The sequence below is a fragment of the Papio anubis genome, chromosome 18 (genome assembly GCF_008728515.1).
Source record: "Papio anubis isolate 15944 chromosome 18, Panubis1.0, whole genome shotgun sequence".
In the NCBI taxonomy this organism is placed as follows: domain Eukaryota; kingdom Metazoa; phylum Chordata; class Mammalia; order Primates; family Cercopithecidae; genus Papio; species Papio anubis.
Genome location: NC_044993.1, coordinates 70,810,691 through 70,825,397, shown reverse-complemented (window position 1 = coordinate 70,825,397; position 14,707 = coordinate 70,810,691). Strand labels below are relative to the sequence as shown.

Sequence of the window (14,707 nt, the reverse complement as noted above, 5' to 3'; positions counted from 1 at the left end):
TCCCAAAGTGCTGGGATTACAGGTGTGTAATCCCTGTAATCTGGCCACTGTGCCCGTCCAGAAGTTTTGTTAATAATGCAGTTTACCCTTCACCAGCACTTCCTCTGCACCAGCCACCACTTGCTTTATAAACACTACCTCCTAGAATCTCTAGGACTGTACCCTGCAGGACTGCATTTATCATCCTCCTCTGCAGCCAAGAATCTGTAGCTTAGTGACTTGCCCAGAGCCAGGATCCAAACATCAAACCACTTCACAACATCGTCTCCTGCATGACAATAATTTGTGATTTTACTGTTCATGACTACCCATGGATGTCACATTTCCAGCTGACCACTGAGGTCCAGGATGGGTCACTTCCACAGGTCAGTCACAACATTGTGATGCCTAGCTGAACACTCATCTCTGGGTGTGAGCGCCTCTGTGTGTGCCCAGCCAGGGGTTCAAGGCTTTGATGAGTTCTGATTGGTTGAATTTTACTTACTATCCAGCTGGTCCACCTGTTTTCTGTTTCACAGAGTATTTGGTGCTTTTGCTTTATTTTCATAGCTGACAACAAACATGCAGTTCACTAGATCTTTCTGAGCCCAACATCTTCTCTAAAAAGTGGGTGAATTGGGCTGGGTGTAGTGGCTCACACCTGCAATCCCAGCCCTTGGGAGGCTGAGACAGGAGGATTACTTAAGCCCAGTAGTTCGACATTAGCCTGGGCAACACAAGGAGACCCTGCCTTTACAAGAAATAGAAAAAATATTAGCTGGGTGTGGTGGCACACACTGGTGGTCCCTGCTACTCAGGAGGCTGAGGCAGGAAGATTGCTTGAGCCTAGGTTGAGACTGCAATGAGCTGTGATTGCACCACTGCTCTCTAGCCTGGGTGACAGAGCAAGACACCCTATCTCAAAACAAAACAAAACAAAACAAAACAAAAAAACAAAAAAAAACCCATGGGTGAAATGCACATTGATGGTGCAGACGACAGATTTTTGGAATTTTTAGTCTGAGCCAGAAGAAGGGTGTTGACTAGGGTATCACTGGGGCCAGCACTTGTCCCTGATTCTGGACAGTGGCAACCCAGCACCTCCCAGGCAGTCTCCCACTACCAGATGGAGAAAGGATGGGACTGTGCAGTGACGCTGTGGGTGCTGTGTGATCCCATCTTGACTGGTCAGAAAACTCCTTGGAATTGAGACCAAAACCCCATGACAGAATTGGGCAGGGAACGATACTTTCTGGTCTAAAGCAGGATATTTTACAATTGTGGTGACACGTTTTGCAACAGAGGCTGTTCTGAGGCAGGACTTCTGGAAGGCAGTGTTTTGACTCCACTTTGGACTTTCTAGGGCAAGGCAGGCTCACAAAGCTTTTGTTTGGAGGGGTTCCAGTAATTTCTCAGAGTGAAAATAGAATTATTGCCCTTGTAATGTCATTTAAGTGTTTAATAATCAAAGTGGAATGGTGATGGGCTCTCTTGTGTGCCCCTGCCATTGGATGTGTGACCTTATTTGGGGGGACGTGGCAAATCTAAACCCTACGAAGCTGCTGCAAAGGGTCCACTCTCTGCTGTTATTCCTGGGAAATGTGTGGCTCGGACGCCACAACCTTCACTCCAGTCCTGGTCACCAGGGGTTTCACTTTCTATGGCATTCACTTCTGCACATTTTGGGATTTCAAAAAATGAAGATTGTATTACATTCGTAATAAGCAAAAAAGATAGCTTTAAAAAGTCTTTCAGGCCGGGTGCGGTGGCTCACGCCTGTAATTTCAACACTTTGGGAGGCCGAGGCAGGTGGATCACTTGAAGTCAGGAGTTCAAGACCAGCCTGGCCAACGTGGCAAAACCTCGTCTCTAATGAAAATACAAAAATTAGCCAGGCGAGGTGGCACGCACCTGTAATGCCAGGTACTCCGGAGGCTGAGGCAGGAGAATTGCTTGAACCTGGGAGGCAGAGGATTCAGTGAGCCAAGGTTGCACCACTGAACTCCAGCCTAGGCAATAGAGCATGATTCTGTATTAAAAAAAAAAAAAAGAAAGAAAGAAAAAGTCTTTCAGAATTAGCTTAACTTCTAAGGGAGTATCAGTCCTGTGCCCCTAAACCATCATGATAAAGGAGGTATATAGTATGTATGCATTTATTTATTTATTTATTTTATTTTGAGACGGAGTCTCACTCTATCACCTGGGCTGGAGTGCAGTGGCAAGATCACGGCTCACCGCAACCTCTGCCTCCTGGGTTCAAGCGATTCTCCTGCCTCAGCCTCCCGAGTAGCTGGGATTACAGGCGCCCGCCATTACGCCCAGCTAATTTTTTTGTATTTTTAGTAGAGACAGGGTTTCACCATGTTGGCCAGGCTGGTCTTGAACTCCTGACCTTGTGATTCACCTGCCTCAGCCTCCCAAATTTCTGGGATTACAGGCGTGAGCCACCATGACCAGCCAACTATTTTTTTTATAGATGACGAAATGTAGGCTTAGAGGTAGGGTGACCAACACGTTTTGCTTAGGAGCAAAACCCAATGTGCCCAGTCTTAGCACTGAAAGCCTAGTTCTGGGAACAACCTCAGTCCTGGGAAATTGGGACAATTGCCCATCCTGTATAGATGGGTTACTTGACATACTGAATACATGTCTAGCTAGGAAGAGGCACCACAGGGCCATTAATTTACTCATAGAGCACCTGCTGTATGCCAGATGCTCTTCTAGGTACTATGGATACAGAACTGAACAGGAAAAAATTTCTCGCAGAGCTCACATTCTTTTTTTCTGATATAAATGCCCTTCAGAAGAAGCCACATTCTTTTTTTTTTGAGATGGAATTTCACTTTGTCGCCCAGGCTAGAGGGCAGTGGCGCAATCTCACCACTGCAACCTCTGCCTCCAGTGTTCCAGTGATCCTCCTGCCTCAGCGTCCCAAGTAGTTGGGATTATAGCCACCCACGACCATGCCTGGATAATTTTTGCATGTTTAGTAGAGACTAAAATTTACCATGTTGGCCAGGTCGGTCTCGAACTCCCAGCCTCAAGTCATCTATCCACTTCAGCCTCCCAAAGTGCTGGGATTACAGGCGTGAGCTACTGCGCCTAGCCAAGAGCTCACATTCTTATAGGAAAGTGTGAATTGATATAAACAAACAAATACACAATGTATCAGGGAGTGATAAACTGGGGGAAAAAACAGCAGAATAATAGTTTTAGTGAGTACAGGGGATTGGTTTCATATTTTATTTTTTATTTTTATTTATTTTTTTTGAGACAGAGTCTCACTCTGTCACCCACGCTGGAGTGCAGTGGCACGATCTTGGCTCACTACAACCTCTGCCTCCGAGATTCAAGTGATTCTTCTGTCTCAGCCTCCCAAGTTGTTGGGATTACAGGTGCACACCACCATGCCTGGCTAATTTCTGTATTTTTAGTAAAGACGGGGTTTCACCATGTTGGCCAGGCTGGTCTCGAACTCCTGACCTCAAGTGATCCGCCTACCTTGGCTTCCCAAAGTGCTGGGATTACAGGCATGAGCTACTGTGTCCCCAGTTTCACATTTTAATAGGGCACTTGAAGAAGGCTTTTGTGCTTGAACAGAGACCCAAAGGAAGAGGAGTAAGCCCGGTATTCATTTTGAGGATGAGCAGTCTTTGCCTATTTACAGAGTGCAAAAGGGGTAACTTTGTGCTTAGTGTTTGAGGAAGAGTGGTGGCTGGAGCAGAAGCAGGGAGGAGGAGTGGATGGAGGGGTTAGAGAGGGAACTGGGGTCGCCTATCAAGTAGGAGGGCTCCCAGGACACAGCAAGGACTTGGCTCTTACTCTGAGATGAGGGGACACTGGAGAGTTTGAGTAAAACAGTGACATGATTGGAGTTACGCTTTAAAAAAACACCCTGGGCCGGACGCGGTGGCTCACACGTGTGATCCAGCACTTTGGGAAGCTGAGGCAGGTGGATCACCTGAGGTCAGAAGTTCGAGATCAGCCTGGCCAACATGGTGAAACCCCGTCTCTACTGAAGATACAAAAATTTGCTGAGTGTGGCGGCGATGCGCCTGTAGTCTCAGCTACTCGGGAGGCTGAGGCAGCAGAATCACTTGAACCTGCGAGGCGGAGGTTGCAGTGACCCGTGGTCGCACCACTGCACTCCCGCCTGGGTGAAAGAACGAGAATCTTGTTTCTGGGAGGGGAGGTTGCAGTGACCCGTGATCGCACCACTGCACTCCGGCCTGGGTGAAAGAGCGAGAATCTTGTTTCTGGGGAGGGGAGGGGCTCTGGCTTCCATAAGAGACAAAAGAGGAGAAAGGTGAAAACAGGAGAAAGCAATATATTGTCAAAACGCAGGAAAACGACTGCAGGGCCCTGAGCCAGTGTGGAGGCAGAAGGGTCAGATTCTGGGTAATTTTGAAAGCCAGGCTGACATGATATGGATACATTGTATACTGAGGGGTGTGAAGAGGCATCTAGGACACCTGTTTCTGGCCAGATTTTACAAAGGGCCCTTGTTGCTACCTTAAGGAGTTCGTGTTGAATCCTGCAGGCAGCTAAGAGTTTCTGTAGGATCTCCTTAATTTGGACCAACCCACCTGCCTATCCCAGCCGAGATTAATGAGATCTGCTGCCCAGGCCCCCACGCACAGATAACCATATTTGTAACTGATCTTTCTGACGGCACCTCCTGAGCAGGATGGAAACGGAGGGAGAGGAAGCCAGGTTCCCAAAGTAGGGTGTGGCAGGTGGCCTTACCTCTGCTTAAGGGCTGCAGTCATGGGGACCTGAATAGATCCCCACACCACTCACCAATGAGTTTCATTTGGAATGCGGTAACGTTAAACAAGAGGGTTTGTAAAAAATAAAGGCCTACACAGATTATTTATTCTGATTATTAAATCTAGGTGGAGAGTACGTGGGTATTCATGTTACTCCCTCAACTTTCCTGTGCTTAAAAATCTTATAAAGGCCGGGCGCAGTGGCTCACGCCTGTAATCCCAGCACTTTGGGAGGCCGAGGCAGGCGGATCACGAGGTCAGGAGATCGAGACCATCCTGGCTAACATGGTGAAACCCCGTCTCTACTAAAAAAAAAAAACAAAACAAAAAAACCACAAAAAATTAGCTGGGCGTGGTGGCGGGCGCCTGTAGTCCCAGCTACTTGGGAGGCTGAGGCAGGAGAATGGCGTGAACCCGGGAGGCGGAGCTTGCAGTGAGCAGAGATCGTGCGCCACTGCACTCCAGCCTGGGCGACAGGGCGAGACTCCGTCTCAAAAAAACAAACAAACAAACAAACAAAAACTTACAAAAACTTTAAAACGCTCTGTCCTACCAATATAATATTTATAGGGACATGACTAGCAGCCAGGCTTTGGACACGCAGTCCCCGGCCACCAGAGGGCTGACAGGCTAGCAAAAGGGACAGAAAAATAACAAAACTCTGTCTGGAAGGCAACTACCCCCCTTGTTTTTCCTTTTCTTCTGTTTGTGTTTTGAGACGCAGTCTCACTCTGTCGCCCAGGCTGGAGCGCAGTGGCACGATCTTAGCTCACTGTAACCTTTGCCTCCTGGGTTCAAGCGATTCTCCTGCCTCAGGTTCCTGAGTAGCTGGGACTACAGGCGCCTACCACCACGCCCGGCTAATTTTTGTAATTTTTAGTAGAGACGGGGTTTCACCTTATTAGTCAGGCTGGTCTCTAACTCCTGACCTCGTGATCCGTCCGCCTCGGCCTCCCAAAGTGTTGAGATTACAGGCGTGAGCCACCGCGCCCGGCCCTGTGTTTTCTTACCAAGAAGCAGCACTGACACTCTCTCCTTTGAGGCTCCGTTTGCTGAATCCTGCCGTCTAAGGCGCTTCCCACTTTCCTTCCCTGCCCCCACTGCTGTCATTCCCACGCATCACCCTGTTTTGCAACTGCTTGTTTATGAGTCTGTAAGCCACGAAGTGGTGGGAAATACGAGATTCAAATATCTGGTGGCCGTGTGACGTGGGTAAATAACTCGATTTTTCTCAGCTTCCGTTTCCTATCAAATGGGTTGTTCTGGGAATTTGGGGAAGTAACAGTGCCGGGCACCGCGGGAGGAACCGCCAGCTGCGTCCTCGGACGTCCCCAGAGCCCGGGGCGGCGCCTGGCATGACTGTCAGGAGCGCCTCTGTGGAGAGGACAGTGAATCCCGACCCGGCACAGCCGTCCCCTCCAGAACCCCTCCCGCCGACGCCCCGCGGACCCCACGCCCGAGCGGAAGTCGGCGCCACTCCGGGGGTCTCCGGCCCGGCAGCTCCTCCCTGGCCCGGCGCCCCGAGGGGAAGCGGCCTGGGGGAGGAGACCTGCGGGAAGAGCGGCCGAGGATAAAGAGGAACTGTCCGCAGTGCGCCCGGACGCGGAGAGGCGCTAGGGTCTAGCGAGACCCGACCCGCGCGCAATTTCTGCCGGGGTCTCGGGCTGCCTGCGGGACGGAAGGGACCCAGGGCGGCTTCTGCCGAAAACGTGTCTTCTGCCGAGGGGCCCACAGAAGGCGCGACAGACACTCCACTAAGACCCCGACGCCCCGCCCTCACGCACGCACATGCGCGGAACACTCCCAGAAACACATTTCCCAGAGTGCCCCGGGAGCACGCGAGCCAATTGGAGGGCGGATAAGCGGGGGCCCACGTCTCCCAGAGGTCTCCGGTTCGCGGCTTCGTTGGTCTGATTGGCAGCCGCGACAGCCTATAGCGGCTTTTCGCTGGAGGGGCCGAGCGTCGTTTACCGGGAAGGAGCAGCTGTTGTCGCTGGTATCCCGGGAGCGGCGCCGGGAAGTGGAGTCGTCGTATTTCCGGGCGGCCCGCGGCCCACGGGGATGGGACGTCCTGGGGCTGTGCTGACCTCAAAATCTTTCCACCCGTTATTAGCCTGTCGCCCTTTTTCGTTCATGTTTACAGCAAATATTTTACGAGCGCCTACTGTGTCCCACTTACCGTGCCACGTGCGAGCATGCACGTGTCAGGCAAGATCCCTGTTCCAAAGAGGCCGAGAACAAATAAATGGTAATTACCAGTTATAACAAAGCTGTGAAAGGAACAGATATTTCAGCCTAACAGCAGCACTGCCGTTTTCTCATTTATAATTAGCAGAGGCAGGCTAGAGCAAGGATTCTCAAACTCTGCCCCCTCAGAATCCTAGAGTACAGTTTCTGAAACTTGTTTTTTGCTTTTGAACAAATCTAGTAACATGCTATGAGCGGAGAGGTAATGGTTTGGCTCAAAGAAGGCACATGTATCTGGTTTCTTATTTCAGGAGCTTCATAGGCATAGACCTCCCTCCTTCCCTTCCCTCCCCCCCAACTAGTGCCAAATCAGCCACTACTTTTTAACTGTTTTACATATTGAACTGTCAAGAAAGAGTTCCTTTGATCCAAGTATATTGCAGCCCACGAAAAAGCTTGGAAACCCAGCTAGATGGTCTGTTTTTCTAGTTCCTACGTTCGATTTAAGTCCTACCCATCAAGACTACTGTCTTCAGGTAAGCATATCGAGGCCGTATTCACCTTCATGGTAGTCTCAGGGGCACTTTCTTACACAAATGATGGTAATCATCCTAGATCATTTCCCTGCCTGCCACACTTGCCAGTTAGTTAGAAACTGTAAACCACTTAAATGTCTGTTACCAGGGCACTGGCTGAATAAGTTTTGGTGAATCCATTCCTTGGACTACACAGCATCCACTGAAAACAGTGCGGTGAATTTCTTTTGTTGTTGTTGTTTTTGTATTTTTTGAGACGGAGTCTCACTCTGTCGCCCAGGCTGGAGTACAGTGGCGCGATCTTGGCTCACTGGAAGCTCTACCTCCTGGGTTCACGCCATTCCCTCACCTCAGCCTCCCCAGCAGCTGGGACTACAGGCGCCCATCACCGCGCCCGGCTCCTTTTTTGTATTTTTAGTAGAGACAGGATTTCACCGTGCTAACCAGGATGGTCTCCATGTCCTGACGTGTGCTGCGCTCGCCTCGGCCCCCCAAAGTGCTGGGATGACAGGCGTGAGCCACCATGCCCGGCCCCAGTGCGGTGAATTTCTGTGTTCTAATGTGCAAAGATGGTCTACGTATTATTCAGTGGAAAAAGCACGTTTGCAGTAAAGTTCAGATAGTATGATCCGATGTTCGTAAACAAGAGAAAAAATATTGTTAAAATTTAAGTATCTGGAGCGAAATGCAAGAAATAAACATGACTATCTCTCAAGAGTAGAATTGGGGGTAGGAGTTGGCCTTTTCCCTCTATGTCGTCTATACGTTTTAATTTTTTTTTTTTTTTTTTTTTTGAGACAGAGTCTCACGCTGTCACCCAGGCTGGAGTGCAGTGGCGCAATCTCGGCTTACTGCAACCTCTGCCTCCTGGGTTCAAGCAATTCTCTGCCTCAGCCTCCCAAGTAGCTGGGATTACAGGTGTGTGCCACCACGCCCAGCTAATTTGTTGTATTTTTAGTAGAGACGGGGTTTCACCATGTTGGCCAGGCTGATCTTGAACTCCTGACCTTGTGATCCACCTGCCTCAGCCTCCCAAAGTGCTGGGATTATAAGCGTGAACCACTGCACCCGGCCCAGATAATTTAAAGAAATACAAAGTGTAATATCTGTAAAATTGTTTAAAGTTTGCAGTGAGGAAGATCTTTCTAACCAAGACAAAAAAGCTGAAAAAGTTTAAAAATTCAGTTAAATAGAAAAATTAGAAAACTTCAGTATGACAAAAACAGCCATGAATACAGTTAAAAGGCCACAATATAGGGAGACCCCATATCTACCCTCCACCACAAAATTAACTGGCCATGGTGGCGTGTGCCCGTGGTCCCAGCTACTCAGGAGGCTGAACTGGAAAGATCGCTTGAGCCTAGGAGGTCAAGGCTGCAGTGAGCTGTGATTGCACCACTGTACTCCAGTCTGGGTGATGGAGCAAAACTCTGTCTCAAAAAATAAAAAAAAGGTGACAGAGAAAGTATTTGTACATACAATAATACCTGAAATGTTAAAGTACTACAATTTTTTTAATGCTCAAAGGCTTAAATAGGCAACTCATGGCTGGGCGTGGTGGCTCATGCCTGTAATCCTATCACTTTGGGAGGCTGAGGCGGGTGGATCATGAGGTCAGGAAATTGAGACCATCTTGGCTAACATAGTGAAACCCTGTCTCTACTAAAAATACAAAAAATTAGCCAGGCATGGTGGCATGTGCCTGTAGTCCCAGTTACTTGGGAGGCTGAGGCAGGAGAATTGCTTGAACCCAGGAGGTGGAGGTTGCAGTGAGCTGAGATCCTGACACTGCACTATAGCCTGGGCAACAGAGTGAGACTCTGTCTCAAAAAAAAAAAAAAAAAAAAATGCAACTCAGAGAAGAAATACAAAGTACCACGTGAAAAGATGCTCAGTCTGCTAGTAATCAGAAACATCACAAGCAACTAGGGGATATTACTTTTTTAAAAATAGAGGCAGAGTCTTGTTATGTTGCCCAGGCTGGTTTAGAACTCCTGGGCTCAAGCAGTCCTCCTGCCTTGGCCTTCCAAAAGTGCTGGGATTACAGGCCTAAGCCACCACCCCCGGATGAGGGGACATTATTTTTCACCCACTATATTGTCACAAATTGATATGATTGCCACAGTTACCTTTAATGAGCATGCAGACATAGAAGCACTTTCACATCTCAAGTTAGGAGTTAAATTTGTGAAGCCTTTTTTTTTTTTTTGTGATGGAGTTTCACTCTGTCACCCAGGCTGAAATGCAGTGGTGCAATCTCCGCTTCCTGCAACCTCCACCTGTGAGGTTCAAGTGATTCTCCTGCCTCAGTCTCCCGAGTAGCTGGGATTACAGGCACCCGCCACCATGCCTGGCTAATTTTTGTATTTTTAGTAGAGATGGGGTTTCAGCACGTTGGCCAGGCTGGTATCAAACCCCTGACTTTAGGTGATCTGCCCGCCTTGGCCTCCCAAAGTGCTAGGATTACAGGTGTCAGCCACCACTCCTGGCCTGTGAAGCTGTTTTGGAAGGCGATTTGATGCAAGTTTTCAAAATTAAAAATCCACAAGCCTAGGCCAGGCACGGTGGCTCATGCCTGTAATCACAGTACTTTGGGAGGCTGAGGTGAGCAGATCACTTCATCCCAGGAGTTTGAGAACAGCCTGGGCAACAAAGTGAGGCCTCGTTGCTATAAGAAATAAAAAATTAGCTGGATGCCACATGACTGTGGTCCCAGCTACTCTGAAGGCTGAGGTGGGAGGACTGCTTGAGCTCAGGAGGTCAAGGATGCAGTGAGCCAAGATTATGGCACTGCACTCCAGCCTGGGCGACAGAGCGAGAACCTGTCTCAAAAAAAAAAAAAAAAAAAAAAAAACCAAACACAAGGCTTTTGCTTCAGTGATTCCATTACTAAGACTATATCAAATGTACACAAATATGCATGTTTGAAATGTTCATTGGAGTATTGGTTGTTAAAGGAAACAATTGGAGACAATCTAAATGGGGAGATAGTCAGTACAGCTGTGGTATATGCATAGTATGCATGCTATACAGTTGTTTAGAGTGGCAATGACCTATTCATCTGGACCTAGATAGATATCAAAGGCACACTGCTAATATTTAAAAAGAAGATCTGCAAAATATGTATAGCATGATATGTATATATAATTAATCCATATAGGTACATGAAGTTCCTCAGGAGGCTGGGAGGATGCACAGCATGGAGACATTAGGTGGGGGTGATGGAAAAGTCCCTCTTTTTTTTTTTTTTTTTTTTTGAGACAGAGTCTCGCTTTGTTGCCCAGGCTGGAGTGCGGTGGCGTGATCTCAGCTCACTGCAACCTTCACTTCCTAGGTTCAAGCGATTCTCCTGCCTCAACCTCCCAAGTAGCTGGGATTACAGGCGCCCGCCACCACGCCCAGCTAATTTTGGTATTTTTAGTAGAGACGGGGTTTCAGCATGTTGGCCAGGCTGGTCTTGAACTCCTGACCTAAAGTGATCCTCCCCACTTGGCCTCCCAAAGTGCTGGGATTACAGGCATGAACCACTGTGCCCAGACCCTCATTTTGTTTGTATACATCTATATTCATTGAATCTTCTACAAGGTTTATTCATGCATGCCTATTGTTCCACTTATCTATTGTTGCATGAAAAACACCCCACTTAATAATGTAAAAGAGCAGCCTTTTATTATGCTCACAACTTGGTGGTCTGATTTCAAGCAAGACACAGAGGCACAACTCATCTCGTTCCACAATGGCTGAATCTTCAGCTAAGGTGGCTCCAATGGCTGGAGAACACTGGAATAGTTAGACTGGCGTTGTATGTCTGGGGTTTCGGTACTTGCTGTCTATAGTTAGATTTCTTTTTCTTTTTCTTTTTTCTAATTAAGACTGAGTTTCACTCTGTCATTCAGGCTGGAGCGCAGTGGTGCGATCTCGGCTCACTGCAATCTCCACCTCCTGGGTTCAAGCGATTCTCCTACCTCAGCCTCCTGAGTAGCTAGGATTACAGGCATACGCCACCACACCCAGCTAATTTTCTGTGTTTTTTGTTTGTGTGTTTGTTTGTTTTGTTTTGTTTTGTTTTGAGATGGAGTGTCGCTCTGTCGCCCAGGCTGGAGTGCAGTGGCGCGATCTTGGCTCACTGCAAGCTCCACCTCCTGGGTTCACGCCATTCTCCTGCCTTAGCCTGCTGAGTAGCTGGGACTACAGGTGCCCGCCACCATGCCCGGCTAATTTTTTGTATTTTTTAGTAGAGACAGGGTTTCACCGTGTTAGCCAGAATGGTCTTGATCTCCTGACCTCTTGATCCGCCTGCCTCAGCCTCCCAAAGTGCTGGGATTACAGGCGTGAGCCACCACGCTCGGCCAGTTTTCTGTATTTTTAGTAGAGATGGGGTTTCACCATGTTGGCCAGGCTGGTGTGGAACTCCTGACCTCAGGTGATCCACGTGCCTTGGCCTCCCAAAGTGCTGGCCCTAATTTTTGTATTTTTAGTAGATATGGGGTTTTGCCACATTGGCCAGGCTGGTCTTGAACCCCTCACCTCAAACAATCAGCCCTCCTCAGCCTCGCAAAGTGCTGGGATTACAGGCATGAGCCACCATGCCTGGCGTATAGATGGATTCCTTGATTCTTCTTCCCTTTGCGTCTGCTGGGGCTGGAATGTCCCAAATTGCTTCTTCACTCATTTGTCTAGTGCTTACGCTGGGATGGCAGAAACAGCTGATGACTGAACATCTGTTTCACTCCATGTGGACAGCTTGGGCTTCCTTACAGCATGGCAGTTTCAAGTTAGGGTTTTTATGTAATGTTAAAAAATGAAGACTTTTTAACAAGAAATCCAGCCTGACCTATGATTTATAATAACATTCACTGAAATAGAGCACACCATCCTTCATTTATTTTACCAGTCAAGAAAAATGTGCCACCTATTTGGAAATCCTCTATCAGGCCTGTTTTTTCCTTCCAAGTTTCTTAGGCCATTACTCAAATTAATATATAGAGCACTAGTTCTCAATTTTGGCTGCATATTAGAATTAATGGGGAGCTTTAAATAGCAGGACTGTGGTCCAGACCACACCTGTAATCCCAGCACTTTGGGAGGCTGAGGTGGGCAGATTGCTTGAGTTCAGGAGTTTGAGACCAGCCTGAGCAACATAGCAAAACCTGTCCCTAACAAAAATACAGAAGTTACCCAAGTGTGATAGCATGTGCCTGCGGTCCCAGCTATGCAGGAGGATTGCTTTAGCCCAGAAATTCAAGGCTGCAGTGAGCCGTGATTGTGCTACTGTGCTCTAGCCTGGTGACAGAGCGAGACCCAGTCTCAAATAAATAAATAAAAAGCTTGGCCTGAGGCCCAGATGAAACACATTAGAATTTCTAGGAGATGTGGTAACCAAGAATTGGAATTTTATTTTATTTTATTTTTTTGAGACAGAATTTCGCTCTTGTTGCCCAGGCTGCAGTGCAATGGCGCAGTCTCAGCTCACTACAACGTGTGCCTCCCGGGTTCAAGCAATTCTGATGCCTCAGCCTCCCAAGTAACTGGGATTACAGGTGCCCGCCACCACACCCGGCTAATTTTTCTATTTTTAGTAGAGACGGGGTTTCACCATGTTGGCCAGGATGGTCTCGAAATCCTGACCTCAGGCGATCCACCCACCTTGGCCTCGCAAAGTGCTGGGATTACAGATGTGAGCCACCACGCTCGGCCAGGAATTGGAATTTTAAAAAGGTCCCCAGGTGATTCTAATGTTGACCAAGGTTTAGACCCTCTGATCTAGATGGTGAGTAACTCTTCCATCACCAGCAGCTTCCAGGAGTGTCTCATTAGTGCACACCTGCCAAAAGTGACTATGGGCAAAGTAACTGGTTGGCCATGTAGGCCAGGTCACAGAATTGTAGGAAACCTTGAGTGATGGTGAAAGACTGCCTCCTGTCTTTCCAGGGCTGACTCCTATTCCCCATGGCACCCTCTTCTGTTTTGAAAGTCGGAAGACCACTGAAGAACCTGCAGCCTTCACTCCCTTGCTACAGCCAGAACGATACATCTTTGCACACAGCAGCTGTGGCCAGTGCTAGGTCTGACTCCTACCCTGCCAGTCCTTTCCTCGTTGAGCAAAATGGTTTGAAGGACAGAAAACATGGCACTTTGAGGAATAACATAAACAAATCGTCTGCTCACTTCCTAGGGGAAGCTCTGAGACCCTACCAACAATCCTTACCCCATTGGAGCTATTTGCTTTGAAGCTTTTCTCTTTAAGAGCAATGAGGGTCAAACATAAGGAAAGCACTTAGGGAAATTTGGCCAACCTTGAATTTCTGGGAGGAAGAAACAGAGGGGTACCCTCAGGAAGGAGGAGGATGGTGGGAGTGTCTGTCTTCGCCAGATCTTGACAAATAATACAAGTGACTAGGGATTTCTCCTAGCACGTTAGAGCAGGCAGGACAGACAGGAGGACCCACCCCTTATGCTCCCAGCCAACCTCCCTGCAGCAGAACCTACAACCTTCTTCCCCTTTCTGGATAAGATTTGTTTCTGAGGCTGGAGTCAGTGCCTTCAAACCAACAGCCAGAGATAACCTTGCTAATTATGCCCCTTTCCTTGATCTTTTTTTGAAATGAAATGGTTCTGTTACCGGTAGAGGGTCTTGACACAAATTGTCCAGGTTCTTGGCGTTTTGAACAAAGAACTGGACAAAATGCACAGCAAAGCAAGGTAAGAATGAATCAACAAAAGCAGAGATTTATTGAAAATACATGCCACAGTGTGGCAGCCGGCCAAGCAGCAGCTTAAGGGCCTGGATGTAGAATCTTCTTGGATCCAAACACCCCCTAGAGGTTTCCCATTGGCCACTTAGGTGTTCACTCCACCTAAATTAAGTGGTGTCCCCCAAAAGTGAAGTTACAAAGTTTCACTTCAGTGGTTGCTTTTTGCAACCAATCAGAGGTACTTTCAATTTACCATCTGCCGGTCAGAAAGGGTGGGCATTGGCAAAGGGAGTAACCTCTGATCCTTTTGTTACTTATGTGTGGAAAAGTTGGGGTTTTTCTTTTGATTTAGTTCTAGGAAGTCAGGGTGAATTGGCTTTCAGTTCCCTGCCTCCAGACCCTATTCTGCCTCAGTTCAAATACACAAAACCTAACAAATACCTATATGACCACCATCCACAACTAATCAATGGCAGTGTCTATTTGTTTGACTTTTCCCCCCTATTTTACAAGAAGCAAAAGCACCTCTGGACTCCACCAG

At 48.0% G+C, this 14,707-nt stretch overlaps 1 pseudogene; it reads left to right on the top strand.

The window, feature by feature from the left end:
• The first annotated feature begins 5,854 nt into the window (after positions 1 to 5,854).
• LOC100999205 lies at positions 5,855 to 6,775 on the top strand (annotated as a pseudogene).
• The last annotated feature ends 7,932 nt before the right edge of the window (positions 6,776 to 14,707 follow it).